Here is a 19,648-nt window from a genome sequence, read left to right on the forward strand (position 1 = left end):
GTGCATTCTTAGCTGGCTGACTATCTGTGTTTGTGCCTCATCACTCAAAGAACTTCTAGTAACATCCAGATAGTATGTAAAGGAAACTTTACCAAAATGGATTTTTATAAAAGAAAGCAGAATGTACAGGAGGTATTCAGGAGACTTAGTGGTTTGGGGGTAAGGTTAGAATATAGGTTCAGTTTAGCCCCAGACAGAGGCCGTACAAAGATGTAGTGTAAGGCCTAAAACTAAGAGTTGTTGATGTACATGTAGCAGGCCATACCAGTCATAAATCAGACTCCTCTCTCTTTAGCCAGCAGATAACCCAATGCTAGTTTATTGTCAAAGACCATTTGAGCTAGAGAGCTATGCTGTTGCTGCATGAGGCCCAGAGTCTGGTATACCAGTGGCTGAAAACTGTTGATTGGCTTAGAGGATATCTACTTGCTGCTGTAGGGATGTAACTTCCAGGGTAGTTCCATTAACCCTACTGAGGATTCTCAGTACTGATAGTATGGGGGCCAGAATGCCCCATTTGTGCTGGAAGGCTTCCTCCAAAGGTGCTGGCTGTATTATCTTATGAAGAGCCAGGGTCTTGAGTCTGCAAACACTGGGCCAGTCTCCACCTGTCAGAGAGAGCAAAAAGAATAGGAAATATTGACCATCTAGATCTGGACCACAGTAAAAGCCAATCAATGCATCCCTCAGAGTATGGATCTCTTGAAGGGCTATGTGGAAATAGTTTTGGTTGTGTGGCCAGTCAGTGACATGCACGGAAAAATTGTCAGTAGGTAAACAGTCCTAAGAGGTTGTGTCAGGTGTCATGAGGAGAAGGGTGGGAAGGTAGAGATGTCAATATGGAGCTGGGGGTTCCCATGATACCGTATGTGGGGAGCTCCTCAGTTGGGACAATGGGACAAGAAATTCTCCACATTTACACGCACAGGAAGAGGAGGTCAGGGAGGTGGTCTCCAGGTAAACATGAGTCATCATGCCAACATTTACGTGGATATTGCTTAACTAACCAGTTAAGTAGGGGGTTGCTAATCTCAGGAGAGTTGACAATTGTGGAGGGGTGGCTTACACTTTTGCAGGCTTTAAGGTACTACATGCGCTTGCTGGGCAGGCAGTTTGCAATCTCTGTGGGGTATCATTCCAAGTATGAGTCCCAGGACTGCAAACAGAGCTGTAGGTCTTGTACTCCAGCTCCTGTGGTGAATTTGACCTGAGGCAAAGTCCTCTCTGGCAATGAGGTCATGGGCTGGGGCGATGTTATTTAAGGCAAGGTCATCTCGAAAGGCAAACTCTAAGGCTGGGGTGATGCCATCTGAGGCAAAGTGTTTGCCAGGGTCCAACCCAGGGGTGGAGAGGGTATCCCTCTCAAGTAACAATCCATAAAGAATGGGAAATTTTGCCATGGGATTTTTTTTAACTTTTTTAAAATTGTGAAATATGACACATATACAAAAAAGCAATAAAAATCTAAGTACTTTTTTTTTTTTTAATCTTTTTTTACATGGGCAGGCACTAGGAATCGAACCTGGGTCCTCGGGCATGGCAGGCAAGCACTCTTACCTGCTGAGCCACCATGGCCCACCCTTCTAAGTACATTTTAACAAGTACTTATAGAACAGATTTTAAAGTTTGGTATGGTTATAGTTCCACGATTTTTCATTCTTTTTTCTAGCTGCTCCAAGACACTGGAAACCAACAGACATATCAAATATAATAATTCAAGAGTCATATTCATTTGTTAAATCCTAACTTCTCTGTTATACTCCTCCTTCTCTTTAAATAACATATATACATAAAAGCAATAAATTTCAAAGCACATCACAGCAATTAGTTGTAGAACAGATTTCAGAGTTTGGTATGAGTTACAATTCCATAATTTTAGGTTTTTCTTTCTAACCGCTCTAAGGTACTGGAAGCTAAAAGAAATATCACTGTGATTCAGCACTCATAGTTATTTGTTAAACCCGACCTTTTCTGTATAACTCAACCATCACCTTTCATCTTTCTCCCACTCTTTAGGGGTATTTGGCCTATGGCCATTCTAACTTTTTCATGTTGGAAGGGGCTGTCGATAATATGGGATGGGGGATGGAACTAGTTGCTGTTCTGAAGAGGCTGGCCCCTCTGCATTTCAGAATTTATCTGGTCCAGGGACCCATCTGGAGGTTGTAGGTTTTGGAGAGTTACCCAAGTGCATGGAACCCTTGTAGAATCTTATATAATGCCCTATGTATTCTTTAGGATTGGCAGGAATGGTTTTGGTTGGGGGTTGGCAAGTTATGATAGGTAGCAAGGTCTAACTGAAGCATAGGTAAGAGTGACCTCTAAAGAGTCGTGGGATTTTAAAAATCATTGGCCATCTCTAGTTTGTGATGTCTCTACAGGCTTTTGTAAAATGATTGTTATCACAGAGCTCCATGACTTTTAGGGGGTCAGTTGGCAAAGGCTTTGGCTGCATGTTCCCACACAGCCCCCTGAACTTCCCTTCACAGGGAGAATATGTTTTGTACACACCTGTATTCCAGTTGGGTGTTAATTGTTTGTAGGTCCTCTTTGTAATCTAAACTCTTATTTTAGACTAGTATGTCCTGCAGGCTGGGGTAGAGGACAATTAGCCACACAGGTTTTATATTATTATACTTGTGAGGCCATTGATGCTGTATGAAAATCTTATTTAGGTTAAGTCTAGATCAAGAATCATTTATGCATTGGCACCAGTGGACCCATTTGATATATAGGTTGGACAGCTTTGAATCCCCACCCAGCAGTCTCCTCTGTCCCATCCCTGGACATAATTTTTGGATTAACCAAATATTGTTTGAAAATTCCTAGGCCTGTATGGTGAAGCCTTGTGAGTCAATAAGTAAGCCTATGACCCTTGCAGCCAGCAAAGATACTAAAACCCAGAGCCAGGGTGAACATTGATTGACATTTTAACAGTTGGTGAGGATTGGCTTCTGGGGCTGCTATTTTTAGCATGAGAGCCAGACTGGTGTTGTTTCTCCCTTGCTGAGAGATTGCATGATGCTTTCTCTCAGAGCTTCCTCTATGTCTGGTGTTAGCTAGCCTGGGTGTTGTGCCTCGTATCAGTAATAGGCACTTATGGTAGGATAAAAGGAGGTTATTTTTTTATGTGACTGGCATTCACCAGACATAGCTTTCCTTCACCTCTAAAGGTAACCCAGACAGTTTTACTGTTTAGTTCAGGAGTGATAATCTCTGCTTCCTGGTGGCTTTGAAAGTGATGGGAAGTGGTCCTATGTTATTGATATGTCAATGGGAGAAAAATTTAACCCTGCTCTGTGGAATGCAACCCCATCTATAGGAGACCAACATTTGATTGGGACAGAAATCACAACCGTTAGTAACTGTTTTAGCCAGTGATGGGCCTAGAAGCAACCCCTTTCTAAGTGTCCACTCCACCAGAGCAGAGGAGCCCCTGTAGCCTGAGGTGCTATGGGCACAGACCGCCAATTGGTAGGGGAAGTTTGGAGGGCTTGAGTTGGCAGTCTCCAAGGGACCTGCCAAATATACAGTGTAGGAATGCATTTAGGTAGTTTCCTTGAACAATGGTTCCAATGTGGTGAGTTGAGCATGTGTGGAAAAGAGTGGGGCTGCAAGCTATTTCCAAATGCAGATCCCCCTACAAAGGCCTTCCTTACATGAGAAAATTAGTTTGTTTCCATTGGCCTGGCCTTCCTGCCAACATTTTGGCCATGGCAACTGGTGGCTCAAGTATCCTAGAAAGCTAACTAGATTGCTTTCAGCTCTGTAAGGACCCCAAACAGCCATCCTGGGTAAGTGGGGTATTTGAGGCCAGATGATATGCCAGGGCCCTCCAGAGATCTGCATTATGTACAACAATAGTATTTGCCATCTGAAATATACCAACTCCCTTTCCATGTCAGACAGTTGGCCTCAAGGCCTACTCCAGAGGAGGGGCCAGTGGGGGCACCATTGCCAGTGTCTCAAGATTCGTGGGCAAGGAGCTGAGCAAGGTGGAAGCCACATCTTCCTGTAATTTGGAAAGGCCCTGTTTGACAGGTTTACCCCTCTCCTGTGGGTACCATTTCCATTTAACCAGCAAAACTTCAGTGGCTGTGCTGTGCTCCTGCTGGAATTATCTCTTACCCACGGCATTATGGAAATCTGTGTGCACTAGGGTCACCATTTGTGACCTTTTAAACACTTTTGTTTTTTAGAAGAGCCCAATAAGCAGTCGGGACTTGCCATTGCTTAGTCTAAGGAATCCCAGAAGCATGTTAGCAGGTAGCCAAGGCCTCTAATCTAAAATCTGTTCTTGGTAGAACAAGGATATGGTGTGAGAAATGACTCATTTTGCCAATTCTAAGGCACATTGTTGGGGCTCTCCCCCAGTGGAAAGCAGCAGGTGTCCATGTGATTTTGTTTATGGGCTGTAATGAGAAAAATGTGGGATGTATTACTTCCAGGACATGAATAAGCATCAAAGTGTTGTGAGATGTCTTAGTGGCCTAGGTGGTCTTGTGTTTGCAGATGGTGGTGAGAAGCTATCTGTCCTTAGGGAACCAAATGATGCCCAGCAATGTGATAGAGTTTGATGGCCCTTGTATTTAATGGGGTGCTATTGCCCAGTCTCATTTCTGTAAATAATATGTGAATATGGGTAGGTCTTCTCAGAGGCGCTCTTTAGAGTCACCCCTTAATCAGATGTCAGCTATATAGTGCCAGTATCAAGCAGTTAAAAAAAAAAATTGTTAAGGTCCTGGCAGCAGCAGTTAGAATTTTTTTTTTTTTTTAAGATATTGGCACTGAGTAAAACTGGACAGGTCAGTCACAACAGAGCACTTTCTCATGCTCCTGTGTTATATCTTTTATTAATTATATTATGTGAGTAATAGGAGCTTCTGATGAGCAGAACTTGGCAATAAAGTTGGTGTAGTTCATGGTTAATCACCCTTCATTAGTGGAGGCTTTAGGAACAAGCTCAATAGAGTATTTGTACGGAAAGATGGTAGGTACAATGAATGACTCCCTCTTTGAGGAGATTTTGGATTACAGACCAGAGTCCCACAGTCCCTTGTTTCAGGTAATACTGACGCTTTTATCACCTTGACTGGCAAGGGTCCCATTTGGCAAGGCCCACCAAGGGAGCCAAAGACTTGATCTGATTCCCCGCCACATGTTTAAGGCATCAATACCTAGAGCAGGGAAAGTAAAAGCCAAAAGGTGCGACCACTAGGGGTAGCTGTTTAATAAGAATTGTTCCAATAGTCACAACTCCTAGGGGGATGGGGACTGGGCCTTTGATATAAAGGAGGAGGAGGCCAGGATCTGTGACTCCGATTTGAATCTCCCTCCAGTCCGGCCAGTAGTTCCACCCTACCCACGGCCTCAGGATATTATGAGCCTTCCCAAAAGGGCTGAGCAAGACTGCCCAGTAATTTGGGGGGGAAGGGCCTCCTTTTAAGGAAATTTTCCATGACTCAATGTCAAAGTGTCGGGGAGGCCGGCCTTAGAGTTAGAGAGGATCACTTTTGTCTGAATGCTCAAAAAAATGCTATGCCCATTGCATCATCTCAATCTTTTTAAATAACTATGGGGTCTCATCAATTCTTTGCAAGTGCGCCTCTGCCTTAGGGTAAATACCTCCTGGGGACCAGTGTCTTTTTTTTTTTTAGTCACTAAGGAAGGGGCTTGGAGTCTGATGTAATTTGGAGTCCTTGGTAATGCCTGTTAATTGTCTCATCTCCTGGGGGTTACTAGTGATTCCAACCTGGTGTTGAATACCCTTAGCAACCAATCAGTCAGCTGTCATTTCTCCCTCCTGCTGAGAAAAATCCTTAAAGATGGTTTGAATTTCTAGTCTGGTAAAATTTCTAGTTTTGGTTTCAATATCCTCCCTCATTCAGGGTTTATTTGACCTTGTGGGCCATTCTTGGAAAAATTGGGGGGTACTTTTGCCCTGTCTCATATTCTGCTGTCTCTCTCTCCAGGGTGTCTCAATTGCCCTCAGAGGGGTTAGGGTCTGCAGCTAGTCAGGGCAGCCAGGTCATTGGGCAAGGCTCCGAGACCCCATGCTCCTAAGGCTAGTGCTTTAGCTGGCTGATATGATGTGGCCCTCAACAAAGCCCAGACATACTGCATGGGTGTCTAAAGTTTCTTCAGTAGAGAGGAATCCTTACTGGGGATTTTAGATGGAGCTGGCACATGGTGCTTGTTTCCTTTTCATTTCTCCATGAGATCCCTGGCTGCCACATACCAAGGATTGGGCCCTCTATAACCCATGGGGTCCAGGAATGAAGAGTGATGGGAGGAAAGGCAGCAGCTACATAAGGGTGGCAGACCCTTGCATCCTTTTGGCCAGCAGGGTGCCATGTTAACCCAGTCAGGAGTACTTCTTCTTCTTATGTGCTCTGGCATAAACGTGGGGACATTATACCATCCTTGGACAAGGTTTACAGCTCAAACAGGACAAAATGGAGGCTCCTATCTCAATATAATGCTATCCTCGGGCCTATGGGTGATTTGGCAGATACAGCGAACAGCAGGCCATGAGTCCTTAGCTCTGGGTCAGCCTAAGACATAGACCTAGGTACGGCCCTCCTGTATTTGATGTGGGCCTCTTATGTCTTCACAGTACAACAGTTGATTAATTTATACCAAATTTGCATTGGTTTTACCTATTCCTATGTTCCTTTTGGGGGGGGGGGAGTGATAGGGATCCTTATTCCTCTCTTGCCAAATTAAGCGGTCTCCAGGAAGCTAGCTGTATTTCTCTGCCTTTAATAGATCCGTAATTTGGTGTGGGTGACCTAAGCAACACCCAACAGGCACAAAAGATAGCCATGCAAAGCAGCACCAATGTTAAAAGGCCATGGATTCTTTTGCCCCACGAGCTCAATAAACAATTCCTGAGACACCAGGGTTTAAATGAGAGAAGGAGTTTATTATTATGTAGCAGAGAAATTAGAGTTTAAGGGATGATTTTGATTACTGAATCATATTCTTTTTTTGCTTTCTGGGATATTGGAGTAGACAGGGGAATACCTGAAATCCCTAAACTGTAATTCAGCTGCCCTGATATCTGAAATGAGTGTAAAAGCTCTTATCTTATGCCTTTGTGACTGTAAGAGCTGTTACTCCATTTATCTGGTCGTTTTTTTGTAGGGCAAAGACCCTAATGCTGATGAAGTCAGCCATTAACTACCCTTAGCCATTGACATTTGTAAATCACATCAGCTAGATTCTGCTATTGAAAGATAACCTGTCTCCCTTCCTTAGGACTTACACCGTTAGTACTGAAATCATAGCTCTTCCTCCCCTCCTTTCACCTTATGTTCTCCTATTAAAATGATAATGATAACACTGTCTCCTTTTCTGCTTTGAACTTGCTATTCCAAATGACCTCATCTTCCCTTGCTAAAATCCTTAAAAACCTTGAGCCCCCTAAACTCAGGGAGACAGATTTTGGGCTGCTAGGCCATCTGCTGTCCTACTATGTGTGTCGTAATAAACTCTTTCTCTCTTTGAAACTCCGGTATCTCAGGAATTGGTTATTGAGCATGTTGGGCAGAAGAATCCATGGCCTTTGTCTGGTAACAATTAGGTGCTGTATGGGTTTGAATCTGTTGTGTACCTCAGAAAAGCTATGTCCTTTAATCCTCACTCAATATTGCTGGGTGGGAGCAATATTCATTATCCTTGGGGATATGGCCCACCCAATTGTGGGTGGTAGCTTTTGATTGGATGGTTTCCGTGGGGATGTGTCTCTGCCCATTTTTGGGGGGGGGGGGGTTGCTTGCTAGAGTCCTTTGGGGAGGTTGCCATTTTGGAAAAGCTTGGGAGCCCACACAGCCAGAGACCTTTAGAGATGAAGAAGGAAAATGTCCCTGGGGAAGCTTATGAAACAAGAAGCCTGAAAAGAAAGCTAGCAGATATCGCCAAGTTCACCATGTGCCTTTCTAGTTGAGGAGAAACCCTGAACATCATCAGCCTTCTTGAACCAAAGTATCTTTCCCTGGATGCCTTAGATTGGACATTTTCATAGCCTTGCCTTAATTTGGACATTTTCATAGCCTTAGAACATGTAGACTTGCAACTTAATAAATTCTTCTTGTTAAAAGTTGTTTCATTTCTGGTATATTGCATTCCAGCAGCTTGCAAACTAGAACAGGCATGTAGTAGGAGAGCAGATGACCCAGCAGCCCAAAATCTGTCTCCCTGAACTGCAGTAATTCAGATAGTTTTATTAGAGAAAAGATGGGCAGGGTTTAGGATAATGAGCACAGTGGCCCCAGATGATGTAATTAAGGTGATCTGATTATTGAGTATGTGCAGATTGATTACATGCTTAGTCACAGAACATATGTAAGAAAATGGTGGAATGAGGTATAGATGACTTGCAGGTCAAAGTCTAAGCTACTGCACATGTCAGGTGGGCCCACTTTGGTTAGATCCAATCTCGGTCATCAAGATAACTTTGGACCAGGGATGGGTTAGTTCTGGGCGAGCCCAAGATCTTTCATTAATCAACATTAGGGGCTGTCTTTAATGATTACAAGATTCTGAAGTTGAAAAACTGGATAACTGGATACAAATGAAGGTTAGTCACAAGGGTTTTACAATCACAGGGACAAAAGACAAGGGCTATACAATCATTATCAGAGATCGAGGTGGCTGGGTTACAATTTAGAGATTTCAGGAATTTCCCTGTCTACTCCAATATACCAGAAAGCAAAAAGGAATATTTATATAATGATTCAGTAATCAAAATCATCCCTTAAATCCTGATTTCTTGGTTACAAGGCCATTTTGAATAGCAAGTTCAAAGCAGAAAAGAAGACAGTGTTATCATTATCATTTTAATAGGAGAGCATAAGCTAAAAAGAGGGAGGCAGAGCTATCACTTCCATACTAAAAGTATAAAATGAAAGGAAGGGAGACAAGTTATCTTTCAATAGCAAAATCTAGCTGATTTACAAATGTCTGGGACTAAAACTAGTTAATGGCTGACTTCAAATTCTTCATTAGCTTAGGGCCTTTGCCCTACAAGAAAATGACCAGATAAAGGGCGTATCAGTCACAAAGGCACAAGATAAGGGCTTTTACAATCATTTTGGATATCAGAGCAGCTGAATTATAGTTTAGGGGTTTCAGGAATTCCCCTCTGTCTATTCCAATATCTCAGGAAGCAAAAAAGAATGTGATTCAGTAATCAAAATCATTCCTTAAATCCTAATTTGGTTACACCAGTGAGTGCCAGCAAGCAGTGGAGCCTTCCCAAATAGTTCCAACTTTAGAAGGGGCACCTCCAAAGCTAGGTTCACAGCAGCTTTATTAGCAGTGGCCAGTAAAAGCCACACCAAATGGGTCTGAGGAGGAAAAAGAGGTTTATTTACACCAGCGGGAGAACAGGTGAATTTTCCCAAATTGTTTCTCGGACGTGACTTTCAATTGGCTTTACGTGACTTTCAATTGGCTTTTATACTGGGAGACAGAGAGATAATCATCTTTTAACAGGTAACAGAGTTCTGGAGAAATTTCAATTACTTCTGATTTCTGTTAGGATTTATATCCTTTGTGCTGGAAAAAGTGCCTCCCAGTCTAGGGAAGTAGATGAAAGACTTAGTCATATCTGGGAGGCCTGGGTGCAGACTTTACATTTACATATTGCTGCAGACTTTGTATTTACATTTTGCTCCTTTGGGAGACTAAGCTCCCATTAACAGCCTGCTTCCAGCTTTGAAGGGTACATTTAAAGGCCACTATTACAATTTTCAACTTGGGTACAGTTTTAAGATTACTTTTTTTTGTATGCTCTATGGCAGGGGTCACATTTCATTCCATGTGAGTATCCCATTATTGCAACACCATTTTTAAAATTTTTCTTTGTTTGGCTTTTTGTTTGCTTGCTTGCTTGTTTGGTTGGTTTTTTGGAAAGTGCATGGGCCAGGAATCGAACCCAGGTCTCCCACATGGCAGGTGAGAATTCTACTACTGAACAACCCTAGCGCCCCCTTAAGATTACATTTTAAATGTTACCATTACACAGTCACTTGGGACAGCACTTTAGTAAGCCAAGAGCAGCCAAAAGGCATTCCCACTTGTTACCAGTAATCAGAATCAAATCACCCTGCCTTCTGCCCTAATTGTTCACTCAGAACAGTTGGAGCTATAGCAGACAGGGGGAGCTGAGCACAAGAATTGTAAACCCCAAGCATCTACTCTGCTCCCTGGCACCAATTGTTCAGCATGTAACTTGGAAATACTTTGGGTGATGAGGCACAAACACAGATAAACAGCCATCTATGAATGCATGAAAGGACAGCTTTGTTGGATTAGAGGGCCTGAAGGGGAAGAGGGGAGAATGAGGGTGATGGAGGGGCTTGGGGCTTACCTAATCTAGGTTCCCATGCAGGTCAGTAAGGATCAGGGGTGAAGTATGTGTCCCTGGCTCTTGTCTTTATTGTGACCCAGAGGTTTTCCCACAGATGCTGGGGATTAACAGCTTTAAACTATGTGGCATGAAGGACAGAAATCAAGGACCAAACCACATGAAGAAACATTTCTTGCAGGTTGCAGTTATACCCAGGGTCAGGCTGACAGGGTGGTCACTCAAAAGGGGAATTTATGACTAGGTCAAGCAAGAGGCCAAGGTGCCCAGTGTATTTTATTTTATGCCATTACACATACAATCAAATGAACCTATTTTAAGTATACATTTTGGTGAGTTTTGACAAATATATACACATATGTAACCACTATCACAAGCAAGGTATAGAATATTTCTAGTACACCAAAAAGTTCCCTTGTGCCTCTTCTCAATCCCTTCCTACCCTCATCCCTAGGCAACCACTACTCTGTTTTCTGTCACTATAGATTAGATATGTTTTTTCTACAGTTGCATATAAATGGAATCATACAATATGTACACTTTTGTGTCTTTTTTTTTTTGCTAAGCATGTATTTTGAGATTCATCCCTATTGTTGCCTGTGTCAACAGTTCACTCCTTTTTATTGATGAGTAATATTCCACTGTATAGATATACTACAATTTGTTTATCTGTTCACCTGTTGATGGATATTTGTGCTGTTTTCATTTTTGGTTATTATGAATAAAGCTGCTATGAACATTTGCATACAAGCCTTTGAAAGAGTATGTTTCCATTTCCCCTGGTTAAATATCTAAGAGTAAAATGGCTGGGTCATATGATAATTTTATATTTAAATTTATAAAGAAATGCCAACCTGTTTTTCCAGAGTTGCTCTACCATTTATATTCCCACCTGCAATGTATGAGTATTTCAGTTGCTTTGTACTATATCCTTGCCAATAATTGGCATTCTCAATATTTTTAGTTTTAGCAGTTCTCGTTGGTGTGTAATGGCATTGTTTTCTTTTAAATATTTTAACTTTTTTATTATTAAATATTTTAAGTATTCAAAATATTATACAAAATAATACAACAAATACCCATGCAGCCAGAATCTAGCCTTATCAGATGTTAACATTTTGCCAAAATTGCTTCAGATGTCTTTTGTTTTGTTTTGTTTTCCTAAGAATACATTGAAAGTTCCAGGTGCTGCACAATTGCATTTCTACATCTTACATTGAGGAGAAAATTTGATTTTGACTTAGAAATAATTTTAAGTCAAATAATGCCAATTTGATAAATTTTAGTAAACATTTAATATTTTAAAGAACTGTTATGATATCTTGATTAACATTTTCCAAATGAGCACATTTTTTTCCAAATGTAATTTTATTGAGATATATTCATATACCGTACCATCCATCCAAAGTATAAATCAACGGTTCACAGTATCATCACATGGCTGGGCATTCAACACCATGATCAATCTTAGAATATTTGCATTACTCCAGAAAATGAAATAAAAAGGAAAAAGAAAACCCCAAACATCCGACACCCTTATTCCCCACCCCCACCCCCTTATTGACCACTAGTATTGCATTCAACACAATTTAAAGCCCTACAATAAAGGTACATTAAAGACAGTGTAGAATTGTCAGCAATAGAGGTACAAACATGGGCAACCAACTTTTTTTCTTTTATTTATTTATTTATTTATTTATTGCTATATAGCTATACAATTATTATCAAAGATCCAGAGATCCAAGATACTGGATTATAGCTCAATGATTTCTGGTATTTTCTTTCAGCTATTCTAATATAGAGAAACTGAAAAGAAATATCTGTATAATGAGTTAGTCATCATAATAATTTGTTAAATCCAAATTCTCTGTTACACATCCTCCCTCTCATTTAATCATTCTAGCACTCCTCAGAGGTAACTGGGCAGTGACCATTTTAACTTCTTCATGCTGGATAGGAGTGTTGACCTTATGGGATAGAAGTATGACACTGATTGATGTTCTTTGGAGAGACTGGTACCTCTGGGTTTCAGGGCTTGTCTGACGTAGAAACAACCTGGAGGCCTTAAGTTTCTGAAAAAATAAACTTACTAGGTAAAACATTTATAAAGACTTCAAGTCCAGGGTATTCTTTAGGGTCTCCAATAATGTTGTTGTTGGGGACTTGGCATACTATGGTAATTTATAATATCTGGCTGAAGCTTGCATAAGAGCAACCTTCAGAATGACCTCTCAATGCTATTTGAAATCTCTTAGCCACTGAAATTTTATTTTGTTCTATTTCTTTTCACCTTTTAGGTCAAGAAACCATTCTCAATACCATGAATCCAGGGCCAGGCCCATCCCTAGGAGTCATGTCCCACAATGCCAGGGAGACTTCCATTCTTGGGAGTCATGCCCCATGTAGGGGGCAGGGTAATGATTTTATTTGCAGAATTGGCTTAGAGAGAGAGAGACCACATCTGAGCAACAAAAGAGGTTATCTGAGGGTGACTCTTAGTCATAGTCATAAGTAGATATAGCTTCATCATTGCTGAGATAAGTATGAGAGCAAGCCTCAAGATTGAGGTCATAGCTTATTAAATTGGGAATCCCTAATGCTTGTGAGAATATCAGAAATTCCTCAGGTGGAGAAGATGAATAGTTCCACATTTTTCCCCAGTCCCTCAAGTGTTCTTTGCAAATACTTTAATTTTTGCCCAAAAATACTCTGGAATGCATCAGGGTGTTCCTTTTTTTTTTTTCATTTAATTCACAAAATATTTATTGTGTCTTCCTCTCCACTCCCCCATTTTCAGGGTATTATCTAACCTGTACAAAATAACAAGATCTCATTCCCTATTCTAGGTTCCATGTAATTAGGTTTCTTAGGTAAACTGAACTGACAAGTGAAATTAGATAGTGTGCCACAGAATAATTAGGTTTCAAACAAAATAAATTTTACTTCCTTTGGTCTCACACAGAAATCAAAGTTTTGAAATACAGACAATATCATCCTTTAGCCTGTATTCTGATATACCTTAGTCCTAACCAGATCCATTTCATTCATATCTCTAATTGAAGTCTGATCTCTTTTTCAGCTTCTTTAGCAGTTGCTGTATGGAGTAAGGCTGACTTTCAGAGCTGCAAAACTCTAACACTGAGCCTCAGGTGCCATACAGATACTCAAAGTTCCAGGAAACTACCAGGTTATACACAAAAAGCACAAGCATCTCAGATTTTAGAAATAACAGTTAAAACTCAGTAATAGATGTGACTGCGGTAAGAGTTTACAATCCAGGAACCTTTACAATGAGCCTTATTGAACATTCCATATGCCTTAATCATTGATTTCCCAGTCTCTGCCCACTTTCTATCCCCTGCTAATCTATGATCTTGAATACAATTGTCAGAGTTTGCTCATTATAGTGAGCTTATATCAGTGAAACCATATATTTGCCCCTTTGTTTCTAGCTTATTTTACTCAACATAATGTCCTCAAGGATTATTCACCTAGTTGCATGCCACACAACTTTATTCCTTCCTGCAGCCACTGAATATTCCAAATATGTATACACCACCGTCCACCCTGCTATCCATCAGTCAGTGTACCATTAAGCCTTCTCTATCCATTGCAAGTCGTGAATAATGCCTCCATAAACACCAATGACAAATGAGCATGTTTTAAAAATTAGACAATTCAGTATAAAGTATGAAGTACTTTTTTTAACAGATTCATAGAGCAATAATTAACTTCTCATACAGTTCACTCATTTAAAGTGTACATTTCAATGGTTTTTAGTATATTCACAAATAAGCGCAGTCATCACCTCAATTTTATAATGTTTCCATCACCCATACCCTTTAGCTATCATATCCCTTTCCTCCATCCCTAGCCCTTAGCAAACACTAATCCACTTTCTGTCCTTATAGATTTGCCTATTATAGACATTTCATATAATAGGAATAATATAATATATGGTCTTTTGTGATTGTCTTCACTTAGCAAAATGTTTTCAAGATTCATCTATATTGTAGCTTTTATCAGTACTTCATTCCCTTTTATGGCTGAATAATATTCCACTGTATGCATATAATAAGTTGTGTTTATCCATTTACCAATTAATGGACATTTTGGTGATTTCCTCCTTTTGGCTATTAGCTACTAATGCATTGCTTTTAGCTATGAAGCGTGTCATCAGTTAAGGGGACAGCCGGACAAAAGAAAAATAGAAGCATGTTCTATAAACACTCATATACAAGTTTTTGCTTGGACATATTTTTTGTTTCTCTTGAGTATATGCCCAGAAGTGGAATTGCTGAGTCATACAGTAACTATATGAGAAACTGTCAGAATGTTTTCCAAAGTAGCTGCATCATTTTACGCCAGCAGTGGATGAGGGTTCTGACTTCTCCACCTCCTCATCAGTGCTTGTTATCTGACATTTTTATTTTGTTCATTATAGTGGTTGTAAAGTGGTTTCTCATTGTGGTTTTGAATTGAATTTCCCTGATTATTAATGATGTTGAACATCTTTTCATGTGTTCATTGGTCATTTGTATTTCTTCTTTTGAGAAATATCTATTCAGCTCCTTTGCCCATTTTTAACTAGATTATTTGACTTTTTATATTGAGTTGTAGGAGCTCTTTATATGTTCTATATAAATATCCCCATCAGATATAATATTTGTAAATATTTTCTCCCATTTTGTGAGTTGTCATTTCACTTCTTTGATAGTGTCCTTTGAAGTACAAGCTTCCAATTTTGATGAAGTTCAATTTATCTATTGTTCCTTTTGTTGCTTATGCTTTCTTTGTTGTTGTTATATCAAAGAATTCATTGCCAAATATGAGGTCATGAAGATATACTCATATATTTCCTTCTAAGAGTTTTACAGTTTTAACTCTTACTTTTAGGTCTTTGATCCATTTTGAGTTAAGTTTTGTACATGTTGTTAGATAAAGATCCAAATTCATTCTTTTGCATGTGGCTATCCAGTTTCCTCAGCACCTTTTGTTGAAGAGACTGTTCTTTCCCCAATTGAATTGTCTTGGCACCTTGTTGACAATCAATGAACTATAAACATACTGATTTCTTTATGGACTTTTATTTCTATTCCATTGATCTACATGTCTGCCCTTATATCAGTATCACATAAGTCTTAATTAATGTAGCTTTGTTATAAGTTTTGAAACTAGGAAGTGTGAGTCCTCCAACTTTTTTCTTTTTTTCAAGATTGTATTGGTTATGCCAGATCCCTTTCATTTCCATATGAATTTTGGGATCTGCTTGTCAATTTCTGGGAAAATAAAGGGCAGCTGGGATTTTGATAGGGATTGCATTGAATCTGTAGATCAACTTGGGGAGTATTGCCATCTCCCACCAAAGATTATATTAAGTCTTTCATTTGTGGAAAGTTTTTTTGTGTGATTAATTTTAACTTGCAAACACATTATATGCACCAAACCAAAAAAAAAACAAAAACTCCCCTTCCTCCCTCTATTTCTATTTCCTGGTAACCTTTAGTTTACTTTCTGCCTCTGCAAATTTTACTAATTCTAGAGATCTCATATAAGTGACATCATACAATATTTGTCCTTTTGTGCCTTGCGTATCACTGGGCATAATGTTTTCAAGGTTCATCCATGTTACAGCATGTCTTAGAAGTTCATTCCTTATTATAGCCAAATAATATTCCATTGTGTTTATGTGCCACATTTTCTTTATCCATTCATTTGTTGGTGACAGTTGGGTAATTTCCACCTTTTGTCTATTGTGAATAATGCTGCTATGAATATCTGTTTGAGATACTGTTTTTACTTTCTTTGAGTATATACCTAGGAGTAGAATTGCCAAGTCATATGGCAAATTTTAAATTTAATATTTTGAGGAACTTCCATATTGCTTTCCACAGTGGCTGCATTATTTTATATTTCTACCAACAATGTATTAGAGTTTCAATTCCTCTGCATCTTCTCCAAGATTTTTTACTTCTTAAAATAATAGACATCCTTGTGGATGTGAAGTGTTATCTCGTTGTGAGTGGGAAGTTTTTCTTATTAGTAATTCAATCAGTTTACATCTTATAGGTCAATTCAGATTTTCAATTTCATATATATATATTGAATACTCAATGTTTATTGAGTACCTGCTATCCACCAGGTAGAAGGAACAAAAACAAGTTGTTCCTCCAGAGTTACTTTAAACTGTTTCAAGCAATGTCCAAGTCTCATCATAAAAAATACATTCTGGCAGGGTCCGGGTCAAGATGGCAGCTTAACAACGTGCGCGTTTTAGTTCGTCCTCCAGAACAACTGCTAAATAACCAGAAACAGTACAGAACAGCTCCTGGGGCCACGTCAGTGACCAGACACACAGCGTACCCCAGTCTGGACCAGCTGGACTGGCTGCGAGCACCCCCCAAAACCATGAGTTCCCAAAGCTGCGGCGGCCAGCGCCCCTCCCCCACAGGCCCCTTCCCAGAGGAGAAAGGAAAGGACTTTACCAGCAGCAGTGACTGGGCACAATCAAATGCCAATTGTGGAACTAATTAACAAATTCTGACTACTAAAAATAGGCCCCCATAAAGGACAAATACTGTATGGTCCCACGGATGTGAACGGACATTCGAGAATAAATTTGGAATATGTCATTGGTAACAGAGTCCAGCAGGAGGTAGAAACAGGGTAAGATGATGGGCAATTGGAGCTGAAGGGATACAGACTATGCAACAGGACTAGATACAAAAACTCAAAAATGGACAGCACGATAATACCTAATTGTAAAGTAATCATGTTAAAACACTGAATGAAGCTGCATCTGAGCTATAGGTTTTTGTTTTGTTTTGTTTTGTTTTGTTTTTACTATTATTACTTTTATTTTTTTCTCTATATTAACATTCTATATCTTTTTCAGTTGTGTTGCTAGTTCTTCTAAACTGATGCAAATGTACTAAGAAACGATGATCATGCATCTATGTGATGATGTTAAGAATTACTGATTGCATATGTAGAATGGTATGATTTCTAAATGTTGGGTTAATTTCTTTTTTTCCATTAATTAAAAAAAAAAAGAGAAGGGGTAATTGGAGCTGAAGGGATACAGACTGTGCAACAGGACTGGATATAAAAACTCAGAAATGGACAGCACAATACTACCTAATTGTAATGCAATTATGTTAAAACATTGAATGAAGCTGCATGTGAGGTATAGGTTTTTTTTCTCTCTATTATCATTTTAATTCTTATTCTGTTGTCTTTTTATTTCTTTTTCTAAATCGATGCAAATGTACTAAGAAATGATGAATATGCAACTATATGATGATATTAAGAATTACTGATTGTACATGTAGAACGGAATGATTTCTAAATGTTTTGTTAATTTTTTTTAATTAATTAAAAAAAAAGAAGATAAAAAAAAATAGGCCCCCAACTTAGGTGAACCTGATCAAAGCGGAGGTTGCTCATTTTTGCCCCGGCACCAAGGGGGCAGGACTGACAGAAAAAGGGGGGAAAAAAAAGAAGGAAACAGGTTTTTGTGGCTGTGTATCTATAAAGGCTTGACTGCCTCTGGATACAGCGGCAGGACTTTTCAGGCTGCAACTGCCCCAGGCATAGGCAGAAGTGAGCTCTTTTGGGGGCTTATCTGGAGTCTGTGCCTTCCCCAGGGGAGGGGTGAAGGCCCACCCAGGTGGAATCCCTCTATCAAGGAATTCAGACACCAGGGCTTGGTAATTTGAAGCCATTAAAACCAGCCTACAACCTCTCCTCTGTCTCCAACAAACCCCCAGCCAAAGTTAAAGGTACTGCATCATCTTATGCTGGTGGGACCTGCAGTCAGACAAGCGCCACATACTGGGCAGGATAAGAAAAACAGAGTCCAGAGACTTCACAGGAAAGTCTTTCAACCTGCTGGGTCTCATGCTCAGGGAAAACCGACGCAGGTGACTCTTTCCTCCTGATAGGAGGCCAGTTTGGTCTGGGAAAATCTGGCTGGGGTCTATAATATCTAAGCAGACCCTCCTAAGTGAGTGTGGGGGAAAGGTACCACACAAGCAGGGCAAGAAACAAGAAAACAAGAACTGAAAAATTCTCCTCTGTTAAACAAAACTTAAGCTAAAGGTTCAGATAAAGCTGAACAGAATGTCAAAGAACAGATAGACAACAAATTCATCCAGCAAGAAAACCCTAGATAAAAGAAGTGAAAGCAATCTCCAGAATAAACTAATTAAGGTAATTAAATGCCTAGACGCCAGCAAAAAATAATAAATCACACTAAGGAAATTGAAGATATGGCCCAGTCAAAGGAACAAACCAACAATTCAAATGACATGCAGGAGCTGAAACAACTAATTCAGAATATATGAACAGACATGGAAAACCTCATCAAAAACCAAATCAATGAATTGGGGGAGGATATAAAAAAGGCAAGGAAGGAACAAAAAGAAGAAACTGAAAGTCTGAAAAATCAAATCACAGAACTTATGGGAATGAAAGACACAGTAGAAGAGATGAAAAAAACAATGGGAACCTACAATGGTAGATTTCGAGAGGCAGAACATAGGATTAATGAACCAGAGGACAGAACATCTGAAATCCAACAAGAAATGGAAACTATAGGAAAAAAAATGGAAAAATATGAGCAGGGACTCAGGGAATTGAAAGACAATATGAAGCGCATGAATATACGTGTTGTGGGTGTCCCAGAAGGAGAAGAGAATGGAAAAGGAGGAGAAAAACTAATGGAGGAAATTATCACTGAAAATTTCCCAACTCTTATGAAAGACTTAAAATTACAGATCCAAGAAGTGCAGCGTACCCCAAAGAGAACAGATCCAAATAGACATACTCCAAGACATTTAATAATCAGAATGTCCAAGGTCAAAGAGAAAGAGAGGATCTTGAAAGCAGCAAGAGAAAAGAAATCCATCACATACAAGGGAAGCCCAATAAGACTATGTGCAGATCTCTCAGCAGAAACCATGGAGGTGAGAAGACAGTGGGATAATATATTTAAATTATTAAAAGAGAAAAACTGCCAACCAAGAATTCTATATCCAGCAAAATTGTCCTTCAAAAATGAGGGAGAAATGAAAACATTTTCAGACAAAAAATCACTGAGAGAATTTGTGACCAAGAGACCAGCTCTGCAAGAAATACTAAAGGGAACACTAGAGACAGATACGAAGACAGAAGAGAGAGGTGTGGAGAAGAGTGTAGAAAGGAAGACTATGAGTAAAGGTAAAAGGAAGGAAAATTAGATATGACATATAAAATCCAGAAGGCAAAATAGTAGAA

At 39.8% G+C, this 19,648-nt stretch overlaps 1 long non-coding RNA gene across 1 annotated transcript in view; it reads right to left on the reverse strand.

Annotated features, from left to right (window-relative positions):
- Positions 1–311: 311 nt before the first annotated feature.
- The window catches only part of LOC143671011 (uncharacterized), an 82,752-nt gene continuing 63,415 nt past the window's right edge, over positions 312–19,648 (reverse strand). The window contains exon 3 of the long non-coding RNA XR_013169480.1: positions 312–608. This is a non-coding gene — a long non-coding RNA (uncharacterized LOC143671011). The remainder of the gene's footprint in view (positions 609–19,648) is intronic.

Source organism: Tamandua tetradactyla, chromosome X, assembly GCF_023851605.1.
Source record: "Tamandua tetradactyla isolate mTamTet1 chromosome X, mTamTet1.pri, whole genome shotgun sequence".
Classification (NCBI taxonomy): domain Eukaryota; kingdom Metazoa; phylum Chordata; class Mammalia; order Pilosa; family Myrmecophagidae; genus Tamandua; species Tamandua tetradactyla.